Source organism: Vollenhovia emeryi, unplaced genomic scaffold (assembly GCF_000949405.1).
Source record: "Vollenhovia emeryi isolate VEMERY1.0 unplaced genomic scaffold, V.emery_V1.0 DF939138.1, whole genome shotgun sequence".
NCBI classification, from domain to species: Eukaryota; Metazoa; Arthropoda; class Insecta; order Hymenoptera; family Formicidae; genus Vollenhovia; species Vollenhovia emeryi.
Genome location: NW_011967228.1, coordinates 2,374,444 through 2,386,872, shown reverse-complemented (window position 1 = coordinate 2,386,872; position 12,429 = coordinate 2,374,444). Strand labels below are relative to the sequence as shown.

At 46.6% G+C, this 12,429-nt stretch overlaps 1 protein-coding gene across 1 annotated transcript in view; it reads left to right on the top strand.

The window, feature by feature from the left end:
• LOC105567425 overlaps positions 1-12,429 on the top strand; it is a 262,739-nt gene that overhangs the window by 60,013 nt on the left and 190,297 nt on the right. The window contains exon 2 of the mRNA XM_012022289.1: positions 8,323-8,396. The gene's annotated coding sequence lies outside the window, so the exon portion shown is untranslated. The remainder of the gene's footprint in view (positions 1-8,322; positions 8,397-12,429) is intronic.

Sequence of the window (12,429 nt, the reverse complement as noted above, 5' to 3'; positions counted from 1 at the left end):
ACACCTACATAGACCAGCAGTAATGCCTAAATTTCGACGCGGGTTGGTTTCTGTATTTGCGAGTGTAATCGGAAGATAATGAAAATATACACCGCGGCATCGCGAATGAAAGATATTGATAGAATTATTCTTTGCACTAAACTGATAAGCATTAAGGAGTCTTAACTGATAATAGGAGTATATCGCTGCGTGGGGACATATTTTACAGCGGAAACCTAGGCTTGGATTAAATCCCGAAGTCGCTAGCGTCAAATTGACGGATGCGGTAAACGCACTCGAAGAATCTCCCCGTAACAGCTACGTAAGCATCCCCGTCCCTCCCCCGAGCTTTAAGCTCACCGGGATGGAGAAACGTCGCGGAACTCCCACGTGATAAGGCGATTACTCTTTCTATTTTTTCTGCTAAATTTATGCCATCAGCGCCGCGCCGCCGGCAGCAACAATATTTTCATTGTGCCACCGGCAGAAAAGCAATTATCGTGCGGTGCGCGCTTTCTTGGCGCCCGTGCTACAAAGCGGATAAGGATCTCGGCGCTGATTTCCGGCGCGGGAAGGGTTTTACGGTCTGTCCCGCTAATTGGAGCGGGTGCTTTCCCTCGCGGATGTTAAACACGACGGGTAATGGTTTCTTACGCGAGGCTACACGATCTTGGTAATACGCTCTATTGACATTCGTGCTGTTTAAACTTTACCCGCGATTTTCCTCCGTGACATTTCTTGCGGCGACGCAACCGCGCCGGCGCGTTAATAATTTAATAAATAAAGTAAAATCTTATTTTCTATGCGCTCTCTCTCTCTCTCTCTCTCTCTCTCTCTCTCTCTCTCTCTCTCTCTCTCTTTCTCTCTCTCTCTCTCTCTCTCGTACAGAACCGGCTGGATGAGTTCTCATCGAATTTTGCGTACGTTTGCAACTTGTATTCGCGTTACACACGTTCGCACCCTTTATACATTTCTGCATGTAATCCGTTTTTTTCTTGTCGCAAAAGTCGCGCGCTACTTCTGCGTCATTTTAAGCCTTGCAGGAAACGCGAAAGCAGATCTATTGTTGCATGACTTGACTGAAGCAGCGAGGAGATTTAAAATTCCCTTTGATGTTTAATTACTCTTTCCTTTTTTTCTCGAGTATCCTTCTTCTATTCTTTTTAAAGGTTGACGCGATTTTACGAGCGAATTAAAATTTTGAAAGTCATTGCTTCCTAATTATTTTAATTCTTCGTCTAGTTTTATTTTTCGACACGGAAAATATCAAGCTAGCCAAGATAGCTCGTAGTTGACGATTCCTCGCCGAGTAGTATGGTTTGTTAAAAATAGAACGAATGCGAAGCGCGTGAGCCGTCGTTGCTAGTTAAAAATAAAACGTCGTCTTCTATTCGCGAGGTAGCGCGCGCGCGAGACGGGTAATTCGCACGTAGACATATACAACGCCAGCATTGACAATAGGACGAACTGGATTATGTATATCTTGTAACAGAGGTGCATCCGCGACGGCATAAAATTTACGACGGGCATGCCGATGCCGACGCCGACGCCGACGCCGCCGGCTGGATTTTATTTTTGTTCGCGCTTGTAACTAGGAATTTATTCCGGATTTCATCCGTTCTGGCCGGCTGCGCCTCGGAACAACGTGGAGTTAGCGGCGTGTGTATGCGTGTATGTACGGGAGTACAATCGAATTATCAGCAACCATGGGGAAATCCTTTAATACCGGCACACGAATTTACCCTTCCCGATCGATTAATTCCCTATGAAATCACCGGCCATCCTCGTCGCGGATTAGGTCTCGGTACAGGCGCATCCACGCGCACACAGACGCGCGCGCGTACAGAGTACTCGCAGGCGGCGCAGCATCGCACCGTGTGCTCTCGGGCCTGTACGCACGATGCATGCGGAACCTCGATGCAAAATTAACGAAGAAGTCCGCGCCCGAAACCGAAGGGACGATGCATCCTGCATAATCTCGTTTCGCCCGCGCCGCCCTACATCCACTCGCTCGCTCGGCGAGCTCCATTTAACAAAGTTATAACATTCAATGAGAAGTTATGTGCGCGATCGCGGGGAATTTGTTTCGCGCGGTAACCGGTTCCGGCCGGTCTCGCGGATATTTGATTATCCGCTTCTGCGTTGGCCATAGTGGGAATTCGCTGCGGGAGAATATATATAACCGGGCCTGTCTCAGACGTCGGGCGCTCCGAACCGCAGCCCGCGGGAAGTCGGGTTATCCCGGCCAGAATGACGATCGTTTCGGGGTAGGTGAGACCGATGGGGCGCACCAATTGCGCGATCGTGGATCGAAGGGACTTTGCGAGTGTGAGTGAATAAAACATATATTCCAGCAAACTTTTCTCCGAGGGGGAAACCGCTGACCAAAATCTTGCACGCCAATGCCCGCTAATGCCCAGTGGGCATTACTTTAGCTTATTTTATCTTTATAATGTCCCAGCAAGGCCTAATGCCCAAACTAATGCCAAAAAAATGCCCAGTAATGCTGCAAATCTGTACACCACAATGCCCTCAGCGGTTTCCCCCTCGATTTTCTCGATCGAATGTAACAAATGGCTGGAGGAAATCTTATAAGTCGCCAGAAGTGATTAAAAACTTCAGAAGGTTACTTGACCATGTCTGGCAAATTTTATCGTTTAAACTCACAACGTTTCGACCACGGTTTGTGGCCTTTTCAAGCGATAATTGTGTCAGTAATTCCTTACGGCGAATCAAAAGAACCGATCTTAATTTCACGAACGGCAGAAGACGACTGAGTTTAAACAATAAAATTTGCCAGGCATGGTCAAATAATCTTCTGAAAAATTTAACAAGGTCGAGGTAAACCTAAAGTAGAAACGGGCTAGCGGTCAAACGCGAATATTTAAATGTCACGATCAAGATACGTCACCTTGATCTCTATTGCGCGTGCGTCATTGATTTAGGTCGTCCCAAAATGAAGAATATCCCCGAGTCATTGATTTAAAACAACGTCAATTCGGCTCCTTCGGAAAAGTTTCGGCGACTTTACGAGGGCGACGACTTGGAGAATAAAATCGGTCATTTCGTTTGTTATGAAACCCCCGGCGATATTGAAAAGTTTGGGAATAAACCCGGGAAATTTACAACGCTGGATACAGCGCGAATAATTAAACGAATCGGTCCGCCCCGCGCAGTCGTAAAGGAAGAACGTTATCGCGTCTATTCGGCAGAAGTCGTGGAAAGATCAACGGGTGAGAGCGGGGAGGGACAAGAGCGAAGCGGAACGTCCGATCGTTATGTGGTACAGTACTCGCATTTGTGCCATAACTGCACGCTAGGCGCTACATAAATGTGGGTATGCACGTTGTGTGTGCACACGCGTGTATGCGTATTTGCGGCTGCACGAAGGAAACTGGTAGAGAGATACCGGGCGGTCGCTGTTGTGTTGAGAGACCTTCTAATCAAGATAAATTCACGCGATTATGGATAAAAAGGTAGACAATAGCGGGCGTACGATAGGGCGACGAAGGGTAAAAAGGGGCGCAGTGATCGAAAGAGGAGAAAGTTAGTGCTGGAGCCAAAAGAAGCGCGTCGATGCTCAGGCGGAGCCGAGACGCGAAAAAGGAGCATGCAAGATGAAGAGATAGAGAGAAAGGCGGCGCGAGGCGAAGAGGAAGAAGCGGGGTGGCGAGTAAATAAAATATTCAGGAAACCCGGAGCCCCGGGCGTTCGGTCGTGGATGCCGAGGGTGTCTGCTCCAAGTGGTGGTCGGGAACCACCAGGCGCCCGGTGGTAAGACAGAGAGAGAGAGAGGGAGAGAGTGGGGTCCTGGGGTTGGGGGAAACTGGTCCGACGCCCATAGACTCGGCGGGGCTGAAAGTTCGGCGGGATAAACGGACCGGTCCAGACGGAGCGGAGGAACCGCTCGCCGCGACCGCGTATAAAGGAGGGAAGAGAACACGGCCCGGGCTTGGTTTTATCCCGTGGGATTCGGCGCTGCCCGAGGCAGGGGGGGGGGGAGGAAACGAAAGGAGGGCTACGTGTTCACGCGCGTCGTGCGCGGCGTTCGAGCACCGAACGGTTGCACCTGCGGTTCGAGACCATCTTGCTCTTACCTCCGCATCTCCCGGATCGTCCGACGCGACGCCTCGCGGGGCGCGCGCGGCTTCTCGCTCCCCGGCACTCTCTCGACTCTATAATGGAAATTGGGCATACACATTCTGTGCAGCTTATACGGAGAAGTCAAACTCTATGGTAACGGCACGTGCAAATTTTATGTCTATTATGACGCGGCGGGTACTTTTTTTCTCGCCATCTCCGTAATTCCTTGAAGGTCTCTTTTATGTTTCTTTAGCGTGAATATTATTTTGTCTAAACGGTGTGTATGGACACTTTTGTATTACGCACACTGAGAAAAGTTTTCATGGGATGAACCAATTAAATAGCGCTTCCGATGATTAATCTTTCCGATTATTTTATCCGATAAAATTTGATTGATAAACCGATCACACATTTCATCGGACATATCCGTTTGTTATTTTCTAACTGGATTACCCGATCATATTTAATCGGACATTTTTCTCAGTGCATGAAATATTTTTTTATGAGTATTGAAAAATATTTATATGAAGAATGTTAAGAAGACTGAGAGCGATAAATTGATAATCGATTTCGTTGCTAAGGAAAAAGAAATCTAGAAAGTGAATGAAATGCGTTAAATTCGTTCGCGCCAGCGACATATCGGTTAATTCCATGATCTCGGGTTCGCATCTGCGGGAGGATTTCTCGACTTGGAATTTCACGCCAAGCTGCCGGCTTAAAGCACCTCGACACGCCGCTCAGCCATCTTCGATCCCGCATCTCCCTTCGACTTCGCCCCCTTACATAAACACTCGGAGAGAATCGCGGAGTAGAACGTCGGAATGACGATCTTTCAAGAGAAACAAGGTGCTTCGGCGCCGTGGCTCCGAAGCTACCGACGGAAGATCAACAGAACTTAATGAAACATTAATCGAAAACGCACAGATTAGACGCTTGCAAATCTTGCTGCAAGTGCCAGAATCATCCCCGCGGTGAGACATCGAAATCGCTAGATTTAACGTGTCAATAAATATGTTGAAGATATTATGTCGGTGTTAATTCGATTTAATGATCAATTAAACTGATAATAACCGTTATAGGATATATGTCGCTAGATTTGAATACTGCAAATTACTTTCGGCGCTTTTGACAATCAATTTCTCGATACGCGCGCTGATAGAATGGGAAGTAAGGAGGAGATCCATCGTACGAACGGACGAGAGAAATCAAATCTTTTATTACTCGGCGATTACTTACATTTACGAGGAGATTGAATCCCGGTTATGCACGCGGTATATAAATCTTCATTGTGACGGGGTGGGCCGTGTAAATCACATACGTTCTGTTTTCGCGTCTAAAATATGCAACTATTTCGTGAAATCGCTTTTGGACCAGCTCCGAGTAAATATTGTATCGGAACGGCACGGCGAGAAGAGTATTGCGGTCTCTCGCGAGCAACTTTGTTCGACGTTCGAGTTTCCGACTCGAGCCATGACTCTTGGTGCAACCGCACGATCTCGTCTGCGGTCACGAGTAGGATCTAAATTAATGGATTGGAGCGCAGTACATTTTCTTGTACAGGACAGAAGGGGTGGAGCTATTGATCTTAAGAAAATATGTTTGACTCGAAAATCGCGCGACCCCAGTCCATATCTCTCTTGCGCGCCCTTGCTCTCTATATCGTAGTTTCGCTTCATTAATTTCTATCATTTAACCAATCTTGTATCGTAACTAAATTCTAAACGATTGACGGTCGCTGCAACGCGACGATCCCTAACAACGAAAGTCATTTTCGGTGTCGCTCGTCCGCGCACTTGTTTGATTTCCACGGGAGGATAGAAAATAATTTCGTTACATCGCGCAAGAGTGCGTTTAAAGTGGCGCGTATTTTCTCATGCGTGAGAAGGTAGCATTTCTGTCGGACTTAAAAAGAGCGCCGTCGACCGTGGAATAATTCGACGACCTCGACATACCGTACGGTAATCCGCCGTGTCACGCGGCGCAGGGGAATGGAAAGGTGAAAGTACGCCGGGGGTGAGACGACGCGGCGGGGTGAGGCGGAGTAGGCATACCGTATATACAGCGAGGATTATAATAAGCCGTGCCGCGCTCCGAAATTTATTTCGTTCTCCATTAACAACGGCACTCCGGAGGCCCGAAAAGGCCAGCGTACCAGCACCCTTTCGCCACGCGACACTCATTACTACCGTCACCAAGGGCGATGCTTCGATCCCCAAACCTGCCCGTTCACTTTCGCGACTTGGACTTGTCTCGGGGCTGATCCTGTTCTGTAATTTCGCACGAATTTGATCAATAAGTAAATCGTGCTTTTTCAAATTTATTCTTTTAATCGCCCTAAAATTATTCTTCTATCGCAGCGTAAAATCTTTCCCTTTTTTTCGATCCCCACACCTGCCCGTTCACTTTTCAGACTTGGACTTGTCTCGAGGGTGAATCTGTTCTGTAAATTCGCACGAATTTGATCTCCAACAAGTTTCTTGGTAAATCTTTTTTTTTCAAATTTCTTCTTTTAATCGCGCTAAAAGTATTTTTCTATCGCAGCGTAAAGTCTTTCACTTTCTTTCGATCCTACCATCGCCAAGGGCGGTGCTTCGATCCCCAAACCTGCCCGTTCACTTTTGAGACTTGAACTTGTCTCGAGGGTGAATCTGTTCTGTAATTCCGCACGAATCTCCAATAAGTTTCTTGGTAAATCTTTTTTTTTCAAATTTATTCTATTAATCATTTGTGCGGGTGGGAGGGTAATATTGGGAATACATTGTAGGGATGATATATACTGAACTTTAATAACGTAAAATATTATTCACCGAGTTGATCTGGAAAGTTTTCGTGGTCGTCATTCGTCGTCGATTTGCCGGCAACGTCGTTATCTTGCTCGTTAATAATCCGGTCAACGATTGGTTTCAGTAGTGCAAATACTTCTCGAAAATGGTCTCGTTAGCGTGCGCCGATCGCTCCGCGTTTCCGCAATCGAGGTATCGCGGTCAACGTCGCTCGTTAGAAGCGCTTTTGCTTCTCGAGTAACGTTCAATCGTCTAATTAGCCCATCTACTCAGCTGGGGATGCCGAGGAGGTACTCGATGCGGCATCGACCGCACTTTCGATCGTTGCCTCGCGATACTCATCCTCGTGTAATTTACTTACCGCGATAATCGCCCGGACGATGATTGCCCGCGATTCATTGTCCACGCGAGCGATTTCACGTTACGCGGTCCTTATCTACCAGCGCGAAACTAGTATGTATCTTTGAGAGGCGACGCGGGAGAAAGAGAGAGAGAGAGAGAGAGGATGCATTAGGGACTGTAAGACAATAGAGAAACGCGAGAGCCAAGTTGTTGAACTGTAATGCCGATCGCAATGTGTTGTAGCGGCGAGCGTGTACGAGAGGCGTTGATTGCGATTACTCTCGCGGGTAATTATGCAACATGGTACGCCCGCGAAATGCAAACGCTCCCTTATCGTTGCTCTGTTACGGCCAATCCATGCATCGCGTATCTCCGAGTGATAATAACTTGGCGTAGCGAGTGGCTTAAGTTCTAACCGATATGGTTCCCGGCTTCGTTTGGGAATGTACATGGGTATTAGCGGATTTACCTATCTACTGATTAGCTAAGTATCTTAACTAAATGTATTCCCGCGATTGTGAGACGCTTACATCTGGCCTCGAACAACATCTTTGCGGGATATATATGCCAGTGTTTCAACGCTATCGTTCCAACGCACTTCGGAGAAGACGCGGCGTAATAGATACGATTGAAATCGTAACGAAAGGTTGCTTCCCGCGCATAACGTTTGTTTTCATAATGGATTAACGAGACGTAAGATTCCATAATTGTCAGTTCTCGAGCGAGTCGAGATGCTTCTTACATACATTAAAGCTGTGCGATCGTTAGCGAGCGAGTAACTCGGTCAATTCCAGTTGTATTATCACTTTTCAAGTATCTCAATGGAACTAGTTCATTCGGCAGCTTACGCTTCGTTAGTACCGAATAGGCAGCAGCATTATGAAGCAGAACGCTTCAGTGGAATGAAGTGTTTGCAGTCATTCAGAGTACATTCATTCGATCTTGATCCTTAAGTAGTAGAACGAATAAAACTACATATTGTATTGAAATACAAGGGAGTTGAATAGAGGTTTAAGAAAGTGTACAAGCTTTGCAAAGAAAGACTCCTCGAGTCAAACTGCGTTTCTTAAAGGTCGGATTTACGCACGACATTGATATTTATGAAATACACTACATGAGATATTTCTTGTTTCAGTGTAAGCCGGCTGCGGGAGAAAGTTACGTCCGACGAATCGAATCCACGGTGCAAATTGGTGCGTTGGGAAACAGGTATTTATAATAATAGAGTGTAATAGCAAACGTGCAATTTGCATGCTGCACGTTATGGGCAGCGAGAATGCGCGGCATAATGTATAAACTTTAATTACGTCGCTTCAACTCGAAATTAGAATTGTACTTAAGTTTTAATTGGATCGATTGTCATTGTTGCAGTAAGGCAAAGTTGTGCATCATGATTGGCTTTTCAATTTTAGAGTATTCCAATTGCGTTTATATTCCACCGAAACTATTATGCAGTTAGCGGAGTTTGTAATAAACGTAATAAAGTTATACGAAAATGCCGATTCGCCTTCGAGCGTCTCGTGACGCCTAGGGGAGGGAAAAAAAAGGCGCAGCCACGAAAATCGTGGGCAACATCGCGAGCGGAGAGGCAGCAGCCTCTCTCTCGTCTGCGAAGAAATTTCCTACATTTTTCACGCGCGCACACACACCGAAGAACACCATTCTGTGCTCACGTTGGTTTCCGTCTGCGCGCGAAAAGATCGCGCCAGGCGAGACGTCTTTCAGTTTTCGAGATCCAAGAATAGGAGACCGTTCTGAAGCCGTACTGATTTCCATTTGCGCGGTAAGGGAAAAAATGTGCAATGCGAAAAAAAAACCGCGCTTTCGCTCCTATCCAGCTGTACGTCCATGAAACTGGAGATGGCTATGTCCAATTTCAAACCGATTCCTTTTTTCCGCGCGTGTCAACGCCGAAGATTCTATTCTCGAGTATTGATTCGTCGATTGCGCGCGAAAAAAGAACGCGGAATAGGGATTAAAAAAGGCGTCTTGATTACTGTCTAGCCGGAAGCTAAAATAGAAGCGACGTGAGCTATTCTCATTAAAAAAAAAAAAAGAAAAACCCCCCATGATTATTCCGTACGTTAAACACACGGGTGGGATCAACGCTTCAAGTTCAACGATTGATCACGAATGGGTTTCCGCTGACGCGCGGAATGCGGAAAAGAGTTTGTGCTTCGATGATTAGCGATCGGTGCGCTTTTCCAGGTGGGTTCTACTCTGGGAAAAAAAAGACAGTTAGCAACCCATTTTGGGGCCCACAATTAGCAATCGAATTATCTTGATTGTTCGTAAGTCTAATCTTTTACGAAGTTTACCCAGAGTGCCCGAGATTTTTAAGTAACACTAATCAATTCTCTCAATTAGTTCTGTCGATATTCAGTAACGCAAAGGTAATTTTCACTTAAGAGGCACTAACCGAAATCTTAAGTTGCTTAACTACAGAAAAAAAACGGTCAGCTAACTGTCTTTTTGTTCCCCCCCCCGGAGTACCGTCGAAATCAGAGCGTAGCTTTCGGTCGCTTCGCACAAGGCGATCGGCAGAAACGTGCCGCCGTAAAACGCCGGGCCATCTTTACGTTATTGCACGCGACGGACGTGTCTCGCCGGCGTACTCGCGGCGCCGCCGCGTCACGGACCGACAGATGCATCTACTTGCCGTGGATATTGTCTCGTGTCTGAAGCAGCTGGCCGGGAATATTGAAATATTAATAGAATATCGATGAGGCGGAAGGTACGGGCGCGAAACGACGGGGCGGGAGAGAGCCGCGAAAATTCGGTTACGGCGGCTCGCCGCGGGCTGGTCAGTCCGCAAAATTTCGGGCCGTGACGATTATATGACCGACAACCGTTCCGCATACACTACGCGCCGCGGCGCATTTCGATCGGGCCGCATTACAGCCCCCGTCCTCCCCCCCCCTTGCACCCCACCTATCTATCTCTAATCGGATTTTTTAGACAGACGCACACTTGTTGCGAGAGCATTGTCCGCGGCAGACTATGCGGAACACCGACGGCGACGGAGGGCTAGAATGCAAATCAGGTCGTCGCTCGCGGCGCACCGATTAGCGCGGACGATCGATCGAGCGGATTTTAATTATTAAACGGGCGTTTAGATCGCCCCGTGAATAGTCGTACACATCATCGCGGGAGAACCTTCCAAGTGCTGTTTGTTTGCGGAAGAGCGCGCTTTGCATTCACGTTATGACGCGCGCTCTGTGCTAAAGAGGGTGGTGATGAATTCGTAAAATCCGCTTGCGCAATATTAAGTAGCGTGAAAAGTGTGGATCTTCTAAAATTCTTTGTACAACTATTCCGAGCTTTACAGCGTAATTAACGACCGCGGTGATTGATGACGGCGAGAGGGGGCCGTAATTAATGGTCGGCCGATGAAATATCGGGAAAAGAATCGAGCATCGTGACGCGAATAACGCTCCTTGTGTTACGTTCTAATGTCGGGGGGAGGGGATTATCGCGAATGTCGGGAGAGTCTGCTGCTTGGACATCGTGTACGCTTGCTGATCAGCAAGCGTGAACAATGCGCAGATGGTGCGATTTCCGTCAATGGATAATCTTGTTGATTTCACAAGATACCGGCGTAATCGTGCCGTGCGCACTGCAGGACGGGAGGACTATTGGATTCGGGCTGTATCCTTTGTTTCCCCCGACTCGCGCGCGCATATCCTCGGGACAAAGAGCCAACTGTTACGGCTTTTTAGAAGTACCTCTAAACATCCTAAACCTGTTACTTTGCACTTGTAAAAAAAAAACCATTACCGCACCTACGGAAAAAATTGCCGGTTACAATGCTATTACACTTCAATGTATGATAAAATAGGGCCGATATCGTGCCAATCATATTTATTATAGAGAAAGGAATATTTTTATCTTAAATGAAAGATTCTAAAATCCAGAATCGTCTTTTGTCGAATATCGCGGTGCCAACTTCGTGCGCTGCAAGATGGAGGGGAAATTTATTCTAAACACAAGAATATATAAAGTTATATTTATATAAGTTACTCTTGTCTCAATAGAGTGGGTCGATCTTTTTTAATTCGCTAGAGGAGAATAAGAATTATTGATTTTAATTTGATACCGTCTTATTTTTATACTATGAGGTTATGAGAAATATAAATGCGTCAGGAACATTTTTGTCTCGGTAACAGAAATTCTTTCTGAGGATGCGTCTCTGCATCCGAGGAAACGTCATGCTCTGTAAACGTCGAAAACAATTAATAGTCACTGATTCGTAGTTGTAAATATACCACTGCGATTTGCGGTGATGATCCACTGATTGACTCTTAGAGAGCGTCCAATCAGGTCTTCGCTCGGGAAAACTCGTTCCCTAAATTAGTCAAAGAATTTCTCGACGTCGCGTACGTCATTGCCAATATTTTGTTAGAGATTATTTTATTACGTCGAATTACTACAAATGAGCGGGATATATATATATATTTTTTTTTCGTAAGCATAATTGTCGGAACGTGCTCACACAATTCGCAAACTTCACTTTCCCATCGCGAGCTTAATTTTCCTACATTCAAACCTGCATTTAAAATGCAGATTTATGGTAATAGCCGCGTATAAAAAGAAAGACGTAGGACCTGATTATCTCGATTTACTTAATTCCATTAACGATTCGCCTTCTTTTCAGACTATGTAATCCAAATTATAACAGGGAGAGTGATAAAATAGAGTCGAAACCGCGTCCTACAATTCGGACGAAAGGTGCAATAGTATCTAATAAAAATTTAAACAATAAAGGGAATGTGGCATAAGAATGATAGTGTCGACGAATGCGTTTATCGGCGTACGCACGTGCAAATGGACGAGCATGCGCAAATCTATCGGGCGTACAGATGTATGTTTTACGTATTCATTATAACGCGTCCCCGTTAAAACAATTACGCGCGCATTTCGCAATTTTTCCAAAAAAAAAAAAATAAAAAATAAAAAAAAACAGCCGTCGCCCGAAATTTTTTCGAAACAACCATCGGCCGCCGTAGCGGCGTGTGGCGTCTCCCGCAAACGCGCGCGGGCGTCCCGCTCGCTCTCCCTCCCGCTCCTCCTTCTACCACCATCGCCACCCCCGGGAGACCTCGATGGAGAATCCTCTCGCCGTCGACTCGTGGCGAAACTCGCTCGGCATTCGGCGTCACCGTCTTGAATGGTGACAAACGGCATGCACCGCGGAACACACAATCGCGCCGTGGTGGCTGCGACTGCAGGTACGACCGATGGC